Below are 13803 nucleotides of genomic sequence, written 5' to 3'. Positions count from 1 at the left end.
AGGGAAAAAGACCTTTAGGGAGGCCGAGACGTAGGTGGGAAGATAATATTAAAATGGATTTGAAGGAAATGGGATATGATGGTAGAGAATGGATTAATCTTGCTCAGGATAGGGACCAATGGCGGGCTTATGTGAGGGTGGCAATGAACCTCCGGGTTCCTTAAAAGCTAGTAAGTAAGTAAGTATTTTAAATATATCGAGAGTTTAGAAACAAATGCAGATTTGTCTCTAGCTTCCTCTAGTAGCAGTTATTCAGTATGTTGTGACCTATTTAATCGGTTTGCGAAGAAAGAGGAACATCCAGTTAATTTGCTGTAAAATTAGACTATGTAATAGTAATGAGCAAGACCCAGATTTTTAGGTTTGAATCAATTTTGTTGCTATCTCGTTACTCTCGAAATATTGCTTTTCTTGTTCGTTTTATGTAGCAAAGAGTAACATTATTAAATTTAATATGACCTAAAAAGACCTAATTCGTAGGTTAGGACTTAAAGTGTCCTAAAGAGAGGCAATCTTTACCAAGCCGTTGTAATAGTATTAACAGTATGTTGTTTATTTTTATTTTTTTCCCCGTAAAATCATATCAATTCCTAAACATAAGATGGAAAACCTAATTTTAATTTCTTAAAATCTATCAATTATGTGCTTGGTAATGAGGTACGTCACAGGCCTTATATTTTTATATTCTCATCATTCACGTCTTGGCCTCCTCAACTTTCAAACCCACCGTCCGCTACTGATTTGTTGTGAGTAAATTAGGGATGGTCAGTGTTATTTATGGACAAGATGGCTGCTTTTGAGTTCAAGAGGATGACGACGTTTGTGAATTTATCCATAGGGAGTAAAAGTTGATTTAAGGCAACATGTATAGCTTCAATTTCTCTATCATAGGCAGATAGATTGTAATCAACTGGGAGGTAAGCAAAAAAGATTACTAAAAATATCAGCTCCTACATTTCCTTTAGGGTCTGTTTTTGAGCCATCGGTATAAATTCTTATCCAATAGTCTTCGGGATATATGATGTTGATGGTTTCATGGGCCATTTGTTTTAAATTTTCTTCATTGTGTTGATTTTTGATAATTTGTTCTAGGAGGTCTATTTCTGATTGGTTTATATCTACAGTATCTGAAGTGGGTTTTGTGGGAACATTTAGAGGTTGGAGGAAATTGGGTATATCGAGTTTTTCTTTTAGTTTCTCTGCATATTGGATGAATCCGTGTTGCGTTTTTAGATACCTTTCTGTGTTAAGGTATGTGGACCAATAATCGTCATTACTTGTGATCAGTTTTTCGTAAAGAATAATGGTTCTTTCTTCTATTGTTGTTACAAGAGGTTTTATATCTGTGAGGTAAAGCATATAGGCCTAGTTAATGGGAGTAGATTTCACTCCTCCTGTGATAAGTCTGAGTGCCTGGTTTTGTACTTTGACAATTGGGTTTAGTGTATTTTTTGGTGCAATGACTAGAGGTTTGCAGTAGTATAGAAGACTAGACTCGATGTACATCTTGTAGGTTGTTAGTAGTGTTTGTCTTTGGATCCCCATGTATACTTCTGGCTAGCCGTGTCAAAGTAGTCAGATGTTTTATAAACTGTTCTTTCAGATGTTGTGGTTTCCAGGTTAATTTATTATCAAAGGTGACTTCAAGGTAAGTAGATATATCTGCTGGGTAAGGTGATTGTTTTTGTATATTAGTTCTGGGTGAAAAGTTTGGTTAGCTAAGAAAAAAGTTTGAAATTTTGTCTTATTAATCAACATTAATAAGACATGTTTCATGTTATTTTGAGAGCACCAATTTTCGAGTTAACCCATATCTGCCTAGTGTTGCGTTTTCGCAACAGTCTGCATAAGCTATTTTTCTACAAAAATGCAAAGGAATGAATTACAAAATGAACTTTTATTTCATTGCTGTGTATACTAGAAGAACCAAAGGAGCCTGCAGCACAATAATTAACTTCCATTTCAATTTCATCTGGCGGTGGAAAAATTATGAAAATATTGAACAAAAAAAAGTCTTGGGCATCAATGGTAAGACCTACGTTCAGGTCTTTTTCAGTTTTAATTTTAGCTTTCAATTTCATAGTTTCCATCCAGAAGACTGAAATCATCTGCATACATGAGACATTTCACTCCTGTAATTTTGTTGAATTCCAAACTCAGATCGTTGACATAGATGTTGAATAATGTGCAGCTAGTTGCGGCACCTTGTGGAACACCAGTTTAAAGTAGTTTGGGATTTGATAGGTGGTTGTTGTAGTTGACTTTGCAGGATCTTTCATGGATAAAGGCTTCTATCCAGTTGAGCATTTTGGAGTTTACACCAGCTCCGAGAAGTTTTTGGAGTAGTTGTTCCTTCCGTACAGAATCAAAAGCAGTACTGAAGTCAACAAAAATTGCTGTTAAGATATGTTTTCTGTTTAGTACATCCTTTATATGTTGGCTTAATTTTGTGACCTGTTGATTAGTAGAGCTGTTTGTTCTGAAGCCTACTTGTTCATTTGTCAATATGTGAGATGTTTCGTTTATTAACCATTTTTTCCATAGTTTTACTCAAGTTGCTAATTAGTAAAATAGGTCAATAATTTTGTATATGTGAGGGATCTTTATCCTTTTTTAGGATAAATATAATCATAGCTTTTTTCCAATGTGCTGGTATGATACCTGTTTGCCAGATTTTGTTCATCCATAAAAGTATTGTTTCCCAGGCTGTACGTCCGAGGTGTATGATGAATTCATTGTGGATTCTGTTTTCTCCAGGAGATTTTTTTTTTTTTTTTTTTTTTTTATTTAATATAAACCTGTGAGTGAAACTCATTACCAAGAAACGAAGATAATATTATACTTAAAATGAAAATAACTAAAGTAGGCCTATTCTATTAGTAAGAATTTTTTAATTAGTAAGAAATCAAAATGAAACTTTTGTATGTATGTTAACTTGATAAGAAAATAGGAGAATAAAATGAATTAAAGTGAAGTAGTTTACCAATATCACAAATTCACAAGATACTTATTTAAAATATACAGTATGTAAAAATAACATATTAATAATAATTTAAATTATCTATTCTAAATACTGGTATCTTCTATTTCTAATTTGGATTTATATGTTATACTTTTTAAATATAGATATTGGCATTTCAAAATAGTGTCATTATAAATTTTTAGTCCATAGTTAAGGCTGTATTTTTTGTCAGCAATTGTGACTCTTTTGGCATTTCAAATAAAATTATGTGTTTCTACTTGTAGAGTTTTTAAAGCAAATGAATAATGTATATTTGAAAATGTGTTCCAATTGAACTTGGTTTTTGCCATTGCAGTGACCAGGGTTGGGGGGGAAACAACTTTATTAAAAAAAATAATAAACTACGTTTTTTTGTTTCAAACTGTTTTTATGCTGTTTTAAACAGTGCCATGAAATAGTGCGTTTTTAAAATGTGTTGTCTTCGTCATTAACTAATGCTGAGTTCTTGGCAATAAAGCCATTAACTCGCTTGCTCTCTTACATTTCTCACACACAGTGTGGTTTAGAGCAAAGGGCTGGACATATGATTCTGATCCATTTCTTTCTGAAGACTGCACAGTGGACAAAGTGGTGAAGAAAAAATTCCAATTTTATTTAAGTGTTTTGACAAATAGTCATACCCTGTGAGTAATCAAAAGGCTGCAACTGCACTTTTCCCTGGTTTCTCAGGAATTATGTTTTGTACATTGAGACTCTCCCATCTTCTATTATTTGAAATTTCGTATAAGTGGTTGATATTTTGAGTCTGTGGAAAATGATAAAGTTGACTTTTTTAATAGGCCTATTAAACGTGTTTTATACATAGGGTTGTCAGATGAGTATTGCAAAAATTAGCGAAATTCCAGATTTTTTTAAAGAGAAAATCGGGAAACCGACATTTTAGACATTTTAAATTTATCATGCTGTTTATTAAATTAAATAAGGTTATTTATTCATAAAATTAATATCCTATTAACTAAAAAAAAATACATTTTATGAAACTCAATGATGAATTTCATAAAAAAAAAGTATTTTCAAATTTACCTCACTTTGATTGTTTATATTTCTCTGAAGATCTAACATCTATTAACAGTGAGAAATAATTTTTTATAACATTATAAAAAAGCTTGACAGTCCAGTTTTGAATTGGTACAAAGTTGTAATTCTGATTTAATTAAAACAGTGAGGCATTTGTTCCTGCTGTTTACCATTTGTGGTTCATTGTGAGCTTAAGAGGGATTATTTCACGTGGGCATAAGCTAATTGTACTCTTTAAATAAACACTTTTTTTTAATGGAAGTTCATCATCAGAATTTCGCTTCCCTAAATATTTAGACAGCATATTTGAAATGCTGATTACTTTGGATTTACCTTTTATTACTTAGACCACACAACAGAAACACAAAGACACATTTCCAATCAAACTGAATATCCAGATTTCTGCTTACTTATGATGTCACTGTTGATTATCGATTAGTGAGTACCGTAAGTGATCATGGTCGAATGATTAGGCCTACTTGTACTGTGCAGAGAAGGCTGCCAAACTTGCATGTCTTTTCCTGTACTCAACAATCGAAAGATTTCATGAAGTAGAAGTGGTGGTTTAATGACTCAATGGTACAATAGAAAAAATTGGTACCTTGTGGTGTACTTTCAAAATTTTATTTTATAGCTCAGTTTTTCATTTTGAAATTTGAAACTAAGTTTGTAGAAGAAAAAACTAGAATATTTTATAATTTAAGCCTCTTAAAATTCTTTTTCAATGGGTTTCTTATAAATATAACAAAGCCTGCTTCAGATGATAGGCCTACATGCAGATATCAGCATTCAGATTGTTTGCACTGTATATCCTACAAAAAAATTCCTTATTAATAATAATGTTTGTTTGGAAAAAAGTTAAATTTTGGCTTCATAAAGTCAGGAGCACCACTGTCAATTCATAATTGTACATTTTGTAAACCTGAATAGAAGGAAAAAATGATTTTATATTGTAAACAAGTAGAATAAAATAAAAACAACCAGAAAACGAGAGAAGTAACTTGTATGGAGGGTGGGGGGGAAAGGACATGTTTTGATGATATAGTTTTAAACATTGTTTATTATTAACGGAGAAATAAATAATAAACATAACAGAGAATTCTGTTGGCTTAAAAATTAGTATCATCTTATAGTTTTAAACGCTGTGTTTAAAACATTTTAATCAATGGCTATTGTTTTAAACAATTTTGAACACTTTGCTTAAAACGTTTTGTTTTAAACATGCTAACCCTGGCAATGATTTCAAGTTGTTCAACTGTTTCAGCTTCAGTGCTAGTATGTAAGAAACATCAAACCAGACCAGAAAAAAGTAAACAAACCCAAGCCTGTTCCCCATTTCCGCTCAACACTCCACTATCAGTTAACCTGTATCTCCCCGTTCGGTGTCTCAGCTTCGAAGTGTAGTCATCAGTAATAGAAAATAAGCATTTTCATTAAAACATGTGATAATCCAGAAGAAGCAAACTGGCTTAAGTGCCTCACAGTTTTCTCGACAAAGTTGATTCAGAACTCAGTTTATTGAATCATTGATCTCACTGCACACCAAATACAGGACTGACGTCTGATTTGTCTTTGCGTTATTTCATGACGAAACTGAAAGATTATATATTTTGCATATCTGGAAAAATAAATTGGAGAGTTTTTCATAAGATCGAGATCAGTTATAAGGTAGATTTGGTTTGTTCAAGCTTTTTGTGTGCCTTTTTTTGGTAGGTAGGTGTGCAAATAGATTTGCTCTGGATCGAAGATATGAATGCCTTTCCGTATAGTGCAACATAATGGTGGTATCACTAGGTTACTTGATGATTTCATGTGACCATGCCTGAAAAAATCATTGGTCGGGTATATACGAGAAACAAAGCTATTTGGGGTGGATCTTTCATAGTGATCACATTTTGTCTTTAGAGTGATGTGTTACAATTTTGAGGGTGCTTTCAATGATTTCAGTAGGGTTATTTTCTCCTGTGTGTGGTCCGTAGTGGGATTAAAGTTCCACCATTATGGATCTTGTGAAGTGAAGATATTTTTATTACACTACTTTTTACCTTCACCACAGCTTTAGTGGTGGTATGGTTGATGGAGGGAAATGCGTTTCTGTATTTATCTGTCTTTTTAGTTGTGCATGATGTATTATACACACAACTAAATGTTCTAGGGATATTTCTTATTAATTTAATATTTTCAGCTTTTTGGTTTCAATCAAGGAACATTTGTTAGTTATTGCAACAATATGACTTTACTGTTACCAAGGAAACCAGTGTATAAGCTTAAACAAGTTTGCCTTTGTTAGGTTTTTAGAATGAAAAATTGTTGTGATTGTGATTATTAGTGTTACATTGAGTTTGTCTAAAGATCGAACCTAATTTTTGACTCAACGGTCATCAGTATAAACATTGGAAAACGCGAAAAATAAAAAATCAATGTAGACACTTGGACAGAGATACCATGCAAAGAGCCATAGAAATGTTAGGTGCCCATCAGCATCAGATTGATGTTGCTTAGGTGACCATATTACTGACAATCAAAGCTGGAACCAAATGGGTAACTACCGAAAGCACCCTCTCTCGGTAATTTTGCTGATCAGGTACAGACCCAGGAAAAAAATTTGAGCTTGCACATTATATTATAGCTGGAACTGGAAAATTCAGGTGGCCCAAATTTTGTTTCTGGGTCTGTACAAATGTTATATTCTACACATAGCCATAGGTGCTGCTTGCTTCCAACTAGTGGCGGGTATTTGACTTTTCATTATTCACCCATGTGAAGCCAGTTGTATGTAGACCAATTTATCGACAGAGTCGTTGCTCAGGGTGCACTAAGGGAGGCTGATCTACGCTACACCCACGATGAGATGATGATGAAGATTTTTGGGATGCCACAGGAGAACCATAGCTCCCAGAGGAAATCTCTGTGATACCTGGACCATGGGCTTGTCCAACACAAGTTATAAATTGGGGATAGCCAGGTTCACAGGATAATAAGTCCAGTGCTCTAGCCACTAGACCACTGTGGTGGCAGTACTCTTATGATTGTGAAACTGATTCAACAATGTCATAGTATTAAATGCAAGAATGGCATATCTAAAGTGCAAGGAATATTAATAGTGACTCATTTTTGTAATTGGGTTTACCTAATGAAATGTGAGAAATATTGATGTGAGATTTCATTACGTCCATTTATGAATATGCAGTTTGAATGTTTCTTGATAATTATCAACCTATGCTCTATATAGTGCAGTCCAATAATGTTCTAGTAATTGTGCACCATATTATTGATGCTAATGACAGAATGAATTAAAGAAAAGAAATATAATTAGAAGAATTACCAATATAGTTGGATCGGTGTCGGTTAGAGTTCCCGAGTAGCTCAGTGGTAGAGCGTTGGTACGTTAAACCAAAGGTCCCGGGTTCGATACCCGGCTCCGGAACAATTTTTCCCTCGAAATTATTCAAATCAACTTTACAGGGAGTTATACCTGAAATCTTGATTTGCATAATACACGTCACTGTTCGTTAACAGAAAGCCACAATTTAAGTCACACGGAGTTAGTGTGCACTCGAAGTTGGTTGCTTGACGGTTGTCAGCCCACTTTGAGTTCTGTGGATATAGAGGGAAAAATTGGATCGGTGTCGGTTAGAGTTCCCGAGTAGCTCAGTGGTAGAGCGTTGGTACGTTAAACCAAAGGTCTCGGGTTCGATACCCGGCTCTGGAACAATTTTTCCCTCGAAATTATTCAAATCAACTTTACAGGGAGTTATACCTGAAATCTTGATTTGCATAATACACGTCACTGTTCATTAACAGAAAGCCACAATTTAAGTCACACGGAGTTAGTGTGCACTCGAAGTTGGTTGCTTGACGGTTGTCAGCCCACTTTGAGGTCTGTGGATATAGAGGGAAAAATTGGATCGGTGTCAGTTAGAGTTCCCGAGTAGCTCAGTGGTAGAGCGTGGGTACGTTAAACCAAAGGTCCCGGGTTCGATACCCGGCTCCGGAACAATTTTTCCCTCGAAATTATTCAAATCAACTTTACAGGGAGTTATACCTGAAATCTTGATTTGCATAATACACGTCACTGTTCGTTAACAGAAAGCCACAATTTAAGTCACACGGAGTTAGTGTGCACTCGAAGTTGGTTGCTTGACGGTTGTCAGCCCACTTTGAGGTCTGTGGATATAGAGGGAAAAATTGGATCGGTGTCGGTTAGAGTTCCCGAGTAGCTCAGTGGTAGAGCATTGGTACGTTAAACCAAAGGTCCCGGGTTCGATACCCGGCTCCGGAACAATTTTTCCCTCGAATTATTCAATATAATTCTAGTCCCCATATTAATTCCTCGTCTCCTGACACATTTTTGTTTTCTCCCAGTATTTCTTTTATTTCTGTTCGAAATTATTAATATCGAATTTATAGGTATCCACAAAAATGAACGAAGCACAAATCAAATTCAAATTCAAATCCCCTTACATACTACCGCTCCTTAAGTAGACAGTGGAGCCTGGATGCTGCCTGCCATGATTCTCTGTAGCTCCAGGCACAACCGTGCAATGTCATCTACATAGTATATAGAACCTACAAAATGAGACATTATTTGTTACTCTCCAACATGCACTAAAAAATAAGGTGAAACTTAATATTCTTCCACACCAAAAAAAAAAAGAAAAAACCTACTTAAATAATTAAAAATAACCTGAAAATTGTAACAAACCACATTAGGGACACAGTGTCATCAATGAGAAGTTTATATGCTTAATAGGTGCACAACACTTCATATTGAATAATTAGCAAAACAACATCTTAAACACGACTTGCAGCTTGTGGGCCATCATCTCAAACCCCAACCTCCACCCTTCTGAGCGCGACTCCTTATTTACTTGGTCATATATGGCCTAATGTTATAAATAAAAACAATTAACAATAGGCAAGTCAGCTACAACCACCTCATACAATGGCGTGTTTAAATAAATAATAATTAAAATGGAATAATTTTGTCCATGGAGCATCCGTTTTTGGTATAAAGAAAAACCTTTAACATGTTTCTTAATTGCTATTGTATCAAAATAATTGAAATACTGTATTTACAATAGGACTACTTTCTTTCCTTTTTAATGTTATGACTTCAACTGATATGCTGCCTGCCTTCGGGTTAGTTTTGCTTTTAATAGATAGCGCTTAGTGCAGGTTTGTTTAGATTTCTAGACTGTTACAGGACTGTGTTATTGACGTAACATAAATATTCAACAGAGGGTAATGATAGATGAGATTTACTGACTGATGCAAAACTTTGATGTTTGAGTGGAATTATTTTTCTTGGTTCAGAATACAAAGTAGTTGCAGTCTTTGCCATTCTGTTTACCTATTCATTGCCAGGTATACCAACATGACTGATGAACGTTACCTTCCTTCCTATCTCCGTGGTTCTGTCTCACGGTTTCGAGCGTGACTTTCAGTTTGTGCAGTCTGACAGGGGCGCCCAGCAACGAAGCAATAGTGGACCCTTCATACTGCCCCTATATGCAAGTTTAGGTGTCGAACCTGGACCACAGGTCAAGTACACTCACATAGAGCCCCAATAGCGGCCCAGAGCAATTTAGACTCCCTGGTGACTGCCTCTGCTCGCCGGGACGGATATATCGCTCTGATGTGTTACTGCTGACTAATGGATGTCGAAATGTAACCAACTACAAGTCTCTGAAGTTGTGCGGTCTCGGATTATTCGGCTTTGGTGGGAGAGGTCGGAGTTAGCCGGGTAGTCTGGCGATTATGTTCAGTGTATAGTGGAGGACCACAGTCGGTTATTCCCATGTTAGAGGCATAAAGTTGCGGCTCGCCTCTGGTGTAGGACTTGTCTTTAGGTGTGTAATGCCCAGTTTGAAGGGTAACTTGTGTGAGGTGGGTTGCTTGGAATTGGGCTGTGTAGGGGTCCCCATGGCTGGCACAGACTGCGAAGAATTTTTTTAGGTGTCTTTTTCTTATGCCCCCCCTCCCCATGACAGGCTGACGCCGACGGTTCCGTAGGGGGGGGGGGCAGTTCAAAATGTCCTCGCTCTCCTCTCCCCCTCCTTCAGAAAAACAGCATAAAAACAGAAGATAGCAATAGACACCACTAGTGGTAATATGACGAACATTGTAATGGACTTGGACCCTTAGAAAGTAATAATTAAGGTGCCGCCTCCAAAGTTTGTTAGTATCACATTGAATGGAACAGAAAAAACTATGACAAACATCAGTCCATTTTATGTGAGACGCGCACTCGACAGACTCGTTGGGAAGTTCAAAAATGCAACTCTACTACGCAATGGTAGTCGAGTTGCATTTTTGATCTCATTGAGACTATACCTCCAAAACAGTGAGACGCTGTTGAAAGCGAAGTTGTTGGGGTCTTACCCTATTAAAGTCGAATGGCACTCCTCGCTAAACACCACGCGAGGAGTGGTGCATACGGACACTCTAGACGATATGTTTGATGAAGAGATCCAACTAGAACTGGCGAAGCAGTCCGTGCCCAAGACTTAATGTTTATTGCGTAAGCGGGACGGATAGACTCTTCCCCTGAGCACAGTCTTTTTGACCTTTGAAAAGCCTGTCCTACCAGAATACATCCTTGTTGGGTGTGAGCGAGTCCCTGTTCGTGCGTATGTGCCGAATCCACTGCAGTGCTTTAGGTGCCAACGGTTCGGACATACACAAAAACTTTTGATGGCTAGCTCTGCCATCTTCTTCAGGGAATGAAGAAGATGGCAGAGCTAGCTAGCCATCAAAAGCTTGGAAGCAAATCTCCAACTCACCTGGCTGAGAACCCGAGAAGAGTTATTCTACGTCAAACACCGGGAAAGCCTCAAGTCATACATACGCAAAAACGTTGCACTAACATCATATGTGCAAAGTGTGTCGGAGCTGACCATGGGGATTCCCCATGTGCCGGCGCTGAGCGCTGTGTGAATTGTTCTGGGGACCATGCCACTAATTATAAAAATTTCCCGAAGTAGATGGTAGAGAAAGATATTCAAGAGCTCTGAGTCCGAGAAAATATTACGGTTTTCGAAGCATGTAAGCGTATTTTTATTCAACAGAAAAAGGTTACGGAAAGTCCTATGCATCAGTATTGCAAAAAGCAACAGAGGGAATTGATGCTTCCACACAAACAAATATACCTGGGAAGGGAATTGAGATCACTACTCAGACGTATGTGGATGCTGCCACTCAGCTGAGTCAGACGACATGTGTGGGCTTGATATCAGGCCTTACGTTCCAAAAAAAGATCACTACTGTGGCGACAGAGAAAGATTCAAGGTCTGGTAGATCACTATGACGTCGCACTCCTTGTTTGGGTGGCGGGTCGAGATTCACGATCAGGTTTTCGACGATCTGCAAGTAAGTCCCCACAGTCGAGGGCTAAGCAGTCACAGACAAAGGCACCAACTCATCGAAAAGATAAGACCCCTGTGAAGCCACCATCATGATATAACTCCTTGTGATGACTGATACTGTGAACGGTGTATGCAGCAGATATACAGAACTACAACACTTGATCTATCATGAGAACCCTGCTATTTTATGTTTTCAGGAGACACATCTCCGACCTGAATATCTCGGGATACAGTGTTCACCGGTACGATCATCTTGCCGGTATTCAGGCCAATGGAGATTGTGCCATCCTACTCTGCCAGAGTATCTTTTCCTATGTCATCAATATTAACACCCCTCATTATTGCATAGCTGCTAGAGTAACTTTACCTACCATTCAGTTTTCAATAGTCTGTGTGTATATACTCCCAGATACTCTTTTCACTGTGAATGAAGTTGAATATATTCTGTCGCAGGTACCTGCTCCATATGTTAGTGGGGGATTTCAATGCATCCCACTACTTTTGGGGCTCAAATTCCGATGATGACAGAGGAAATAAAATAGCAGATGTATGTAGGCCTACCTGTCTAAATCTCATTACTACAAATTCAGGGGAAGCAACACACCTATCCTTCGCTTACTGTACTTATTCCATGATAGATATCGCCATATCTCCATTTGTTTTGTCCATGCATTTCACAACCTACATGGTAATTACCACTACCCCATACGAATGCATATGTTCGCTTTACGTCCTGCGGAATCTCGCTTTCCAAATTGGGTTATTAGAAAGGCGGACTGGGTCGGATTTTCGGAGTCCATTTCATTCGATGATAACGGACATGAAAGTGTAGACTCTGTAGTAGAACACTTCTCAAATGTGGTTATAAAGTCAGCGAAATGATCTATCTCCCTGTCGTCCTGCAGGCCAAAATGCTTCTCTGTCCCTTGGAGGACAGATGCCTGCAGAGATGCAATCTGAGACTGCAAACGTGCCTTATGCCAATTTGAGCGCCATTCAACCCAAGAAAATTTTGTCCAATTAAACGTGTTCAAGCCAAAGCTCGTCGCACTGTGTGCGATGCCAAGAAGACGTTCTGGGGAAACTACGTCACTTCACTGAAGGACTTTATCCTTATCCTGAACTGCGTCTTAATGGATGGAGTTGCAATATACAGACACTGCGACGAGATTTTTGGGCCTTATCTTTGATTATAAATTAACATAGGAGGCGCATATATGTGATTTGAGAAGGCGTTGTGAAAAGCCCTTAAATATTTTACACCTTTTGTTAGGGGTTCACTGGGGTGCGGACTGCATAGTGCTTTTACGCCTTTATCGTGCTCTTATCCAATCAAAGATGGATTATGGCTGTTTTATTTATGGCTCAGCAAATAAATCGAAGTTACGTCTTTTAGATACTGTCCATCATCATAGGATATGACTCACTACAGGTGCCTTCTGAACGAATCAGATAGCCTGTATTGTGAAGTGGGAGAACCATCTCTGTCTTGTGCTCATACGCTGTTAAGCTCTGCTCACAGCCTGAGTACAATTCTTACAATTCATTTCACCATTTGTCTCTTTACTGCTGATACAGTGAAAATCCATGGAGACTTCGTCCAGCAGGTGTCCGGTTTCGTGAACTGCTCTCAGAGCTAGATATCCATCTGCAGTTTGCACACTGGAATATACGACCACTCCACCATGGATTATGCGACGTCCCATGTTTGATGTAAGTCTGAGTCGGGGTTTTAAGAGTTTTACATCAGCTTTTATTTATAGACTTCGTTTTTAGTGAAATTTTGTCACAATTTCCAAATTATTCATTAGTTTTTACCGACGGATTCCGGATAAATTATTATGTTGGTTGTTCCTTCGTTACAAATGGAGAGATATTTAAATATAAACTGAGCCAATATACTAGTGTTTTTACTGCTGAACTTTATGCTTTTTACAGAGTTTTATTGTATTTAATTAGACAACCCTGGGGCAGATTCCTTATCTGCTCCGACTCTTTAAGCACCATTTAGTCCTTGTAGTCTTTTAATTCTGATGATCCACTTGTGTTAAAAACCCAGGAGCTCTTCCACACTGTCCTTAGCTCTGATTATGAGATTGGAGTAGTGTGGATTCCTGGTCATGCAGGAATTCCAGGTAATGAGTCCGCGGATGCTGCAGCCGGGGCTGGTACAATGAATGGCTTTCTGGTGTATTGGCGCGAGAGGTGGCAGGACATTAGAAATTACTTGAAATATAAAATATGGTGGCAATGGGAAGGAGAATGGTCTGCACAAGAGGGAAACAAATTACATAGTATAAAGAATATTGTTCGAGTTTGGGATTCATCCACAAGAGCATCTCGTCACGAAGTTTTACTCGTTCAATTGAGAATTGGCTACTGTCGTCTGACACATGG

General features: G+C 37.7%; 1 protein-coding gene across 5 annotated transcripts in view; it reads left to right on the top strand.

The window, feature by feature from the left end:
- The window catches only part of drosha (ribonuclease 3 drosha), a 175692-nt gene that overhangs the window by 4660 nt on the left and 157229 nt on the right, over positions 1–13803 (top strand). The window lies entirely within an intron of this gene.

This window comes from Periplaneta americana, chromosome 11 (genome assembly GCF_040183065.1).
Source record: "Periplaneta americana isolate PAMFEO1 chromosome 11, P.americana_PAMFEO1_priV1, whole genome shotgun sequence".
Classification (NCBI taxonomy): Eukaryota; Metazoa; Arthropoda; class Insecta; order Blattodea; family Blattidae; genus Periplaneta; species Periplaneta americana.
The sequence above is the reverse complement of the archived record's forward strand: the minus strand, read 5'-3'. Positions and strand labels throughout refer to the sequence as shown.